The sequence below is a fragment of the Glycine soja genome, chromosome 2, assembly GCF_004193775.1.
Source record: "Glycine soja cultivar W05 chromosome 2, ASM419377v2, whole genome shotgun sequence".
NCBI lineage: Eukaryota > Viridiplantae > Streptophyta > Magnoliopsida > Fabales > Fabaceae > Glycine > Glycine soja.
Window position 1 is genome coordinate 19,256,168 of NC_041003.1, and position 4,413 is coordinate 19,260,580.

Below are 4,413 nucleotides of genomic sequence, written 5' to 3' on the forward strand. Positions count from 1 at the left end.
GGGTTCAGCCCCTTAGGCACTTCTCTCTCTTTCGAATTTGCTTGGAAAAATTATTTCCGTGAAGAAAATCTAAGCCGAGGCGCTTCCGAAACGTTTCCGTAACGTTTTCCGTGAGGAATTTCGCAAAAGTTTCAACCGTTCTTCGACGTTCTTCATCCGTTCTTCATCGTTCTTCGATCTTCAACGGGTAAGTACCTCGAACCAAGCTTTTCGATTCATTCTATGTACCCGTAGTGGTCCACATTGTGTTTCGTGCATTTTTATTCTCGTTTTGTTTACTTTTTATACCCCCTGTTGACGTGCTTAAGCCATTTTACTTAAGTCATTTCTCGCTTAACTTAAAAATAAAATAAATTTCCACCGAACGTTTGAATTGTATTATCCATTAACTTCGGTTAAAATAAATTCCGACCGTTCGGTCGTGCCGTAACCACGTTGGAAATCAAAAAGAGGTAAAAAATAATATAATAATCAAAAAGACATCTTTTAGTAAAATAAAGCGGAAAATCAATCGGACGTTTTCTCTTTGGGATTTCTCATTCTTAATCGAATTGATTAATAACTAAAGTGAAACTAAAGGCTAAAATCAATTCGCCTAGTCAAGCTCGTCCATAAAAATAGGCTTTTGAAGTTTGTCATTTCATTTTCTCACTAAGTAAAATGGATCATTTTTAAGGTCCAACGCCTTAAAATGATCACCTCTTAAAGTAAAAAAGAATCACTTGATAAAAAAGAACTACGTAGGTCTGATTTTCTCATCCCAAATTGAGGAATACGTAGGAGCAAAGGGAAACACCCTTGTCGACCACAAAAAGAGAAAATATAAAAAGGGTATAAAGGATATAGAGACATAAAAAGGGAACATAAAAAATCAAAGTCATGTTTGCACATTCGATTAAAGGCTGCCGTCCCTTGGGGCGGACGTGTGGGGTGCTAATACCTTCCCCGTGCGTAAATACAACTCCCGAACCTTTCACTTAAAAGTTCGTAGATCGCGTCTTTTCTGGTTTTTCCGACGTTTTCCTCAAATAAACGTTGGTGGCGACTCCGCGCGTATTCCTTTCGTGGAACACGCATCCCGCGAGTCACGTGTCGCCCTCCCGCCGAAGGGTAGGTTGCGACAGTTGGCGACTCCACTGGGGACATTTTTTAGAGAGTTAGGCCATTTAATCTTGTGCAAATGCTTTACCATGACTTACTCCTTTGTTGTTTTCCTTCATTATGTACTTGTGTATATAAACTCTTTGTTGCTTTTAGTGCGTTTTAAAATGTATGCATGAGGTAAATATTTATTCATTTGATGCACACAAACACCGACACTATTTGCACACACTGTGAGTGAAAAAGGGCCCTATACCCGGGTTCATGGGAACATAAGGAGTGGAGGTGAATCTGTGATCATGCTAGGTCTCCGACTTGCTTGATTACAGTGAACCCTCATCTAGAGCTTTTCTCTTTGAAAACTTATTGTTGCTAGTAGTCCCTACTGCTGCAATATGTTCTTCGAAGGGGATGATACCTCTAGAAACCATCAAGAGAGATATGACTACCTTGGGGATTATTACTAAAAGCCTAGTTAGCTCTTTCCCTTATAGGTCCTTTAAATAGAGGCACGGAGCAAACACGTTGCGTGCCATTTTTCACACTGCCATGCATAAGTATCATATACCCTTTTTCTTATATTTGTTTGTGAATATTGTCGTACTATGTACATCCCCGTGTTGTGCCTTTCGCATATGCATCATGCGTAGGTTTCGTCTTTGATCCCCTCACTTTAGCAAACCAACGAAGGGTCCGTGTCACCGTTTTAAATACATACGTTGGGGCACTTTGCTACCCCTAGACGTTGTATCTAAGGAGACAGTTTCTCGGGCTCCCGTATTCGTAAATTGCATCTGTGTCATATGCATTTCTTCATGCATTCATCCATTCCACCCATGATAGATGTCGGAGTTTTGATTCGCACTAGATTTTATTTCACTTTAGTAAAACATGGGATCAAGTCAAAAGCCTTCGTTTAAAAAGAGGTTCTATCAAGTCAAAATCAAGAGCTTAGAGGTCACTAGTTTACGAGAGTTGGGGCAATTAATGGGTCAACTTCAACGGCAAGCCTTCCGCAAAGCCTATGGTAAGATTTGGGACCTAGCTAGGGTAGAAGTCTCCACAGAGTCCATTGCCTCCCTTGCCCAGTATTATGATAATCCGTTGAGGTGCTTCACTTTTGGGGACTTCCAACTATCACCCATGGTGGAAGAATTCGAAGAAATTCTAGGATGTCCTCTAGGGGGAAGGAAACCATACCTCTTCTCAGGGTTCTATCCCTCATTAGCTAGAATTTCTAAAATATTCCAAATCTTGGCGAAGGAATTAGACCACCAAAAGCAAGTCGAAAATGGGGTGGTCGGGATACCGAGAAAATGTTTGGAGGCAAAAGCAAGAATCTTGGCAGGTAGAAATGAATGGGCCCCGTTCATAGACGTTCTCGCACTGTTGATCTTTGGAGGAGTCCTCTTTTCGAATGTGGATGGGTTAGTGGACCTGGCAGCGATCGACGCTTTTCTCGCCTATCATAACCACAAGGAAAGCCCGGTTGTCGCTATGCTAGCCGACCTATATGACACGTTCGACCGGGGATGTGAAAAGAGCAGCGCAAGAATTGTTTGTTGTGCACTGGCTCTCTATGTGTGGTTAGTTTCACACCTTTTTCTCCAAGAAGGTAGGCCCGTCTATCCGCTACAAGGTCACCGCTCGTGCGTCGAAAAAGGAAAGGCGAATTGGGACCAACTCTTGGCTAGCATGGAGGGGCGTCTGTTAATTGGTTCCCTCGCTAGAAGGAAGGAAGAATCAGGATTGTATCTTCATGCGAAGGATGTCCAAATGTTCCCTAGATGAGAACATGGGGTTGTATTAATTATAATCCCGTCCTCGCCATAAGACAGCTTGGCTACCCCATGAGAGGAGCGCCATTAGACGAAAGCATCACACCTTTCATTACACGGGGTTTCAGTGACCCCAATGCAAAGGTACTCCAAGGAGTTCGCAAGGCATGGGATGCGGCGTGAAGAAAGGACAGAGAGCTTAGGGGAAGCAGTAATGGGATCATCGGCGGCTATCATAAGTGGCTGAGAGTCCGAACACAAGGATTGGATTGGCTCCCAAATCTAAAGACTGTGAGGGACGATGAGGTTAAAGCTTCGGAAGAAAGTGATGAGGTACAAGCCCTAAAGGCAGAGCTTGAAAAAGCCCGAGTAGTCGAAGAGAAGTTCAAGTCCATAGCCATCAAAGTCTGAAAAGAGTATGATGAACTAAGGGACGTCAATATGGCCACCGCTGAAGCCTTGGAACGAGAAACCAAGAATGCCCGAAAGGAAGAACACGTGCCAGCAAAGTTTTGAGGGGCTTTATAGGGCAGCAATAGTAAGCTCAAGCTCCGAAGAGGTGAAAGGAATCATCACGGGTCAAAGGCATGATCTTGAAGGACGAGCTAAAGGCTTACCTTAGGTCGAAAAGAAATTTGTCCCAACAGTTAAGCGAGACTGAAGGGAATATGTGGGCCGTCATCGATGAGTGCAAAGAGAAGCTAAATCTAGCGGCGACTCACGAGCAAAGGCTAGAGGATGAGTACGCCAAGATATCAGCAGAAAGCGAAGCAAGGGAGAGGGTAATTGATTCATGGCACCAAGAGGCAACAATGTGGATGGACCGATTTGCTCTTACTTTGAACAGGAGTCAAGAACTTCCCCGATTGCTAGCCAAGGCCAAAGCAATGGCGGACACCTACTCCGCCCCCAAGAAGATCCACGGACTTCTCAGCTATTGTCAACATATGATAGACTTAATGGACCATATTATTAGAAACCGCTAGGAAGTTTGTATTGTCGCTCAGATCTTGACTAGTTATAACTTTTTGAATAAAATGAGTTTATCCCACGTTTTTACTCCAAAAATCAGTGCGAATCAAGTCACTCCCGCATTTTATCTCTAGCATGCATTGTATGTTGGTCTCGTCCTTTGTCACGGGAAGCCGGAAGGTCCATATCACCTTCTTAATTATACACATGGGGCACTGCGCCCCCAAATGCGCAAGTAAGAAGAGATAATTTTCCGGGCTCTCGTGTCCGTAAAATGCATTCATATCATGCATCGCATAAGCATCTCTTCATAACATCATAATGGACATATCCTGCATTTGTCCGTTATCATATTCCAGCCTCACATTTTGCATGAGTCATGGCATCATCATGCATATGCGTTCAACAAACTTTTTGATCTGCAAAATTGCATACCATTTGTTTTCATGTTTGCTCATCCTTGCGTTTTCCTCTACAAAACAAAAACAAAAACAAAGAAGGGGGAAGCGTGAAACTTCACACTACATTCTTAGTTTCATGTGTTAGGCACCACGAGCCAACC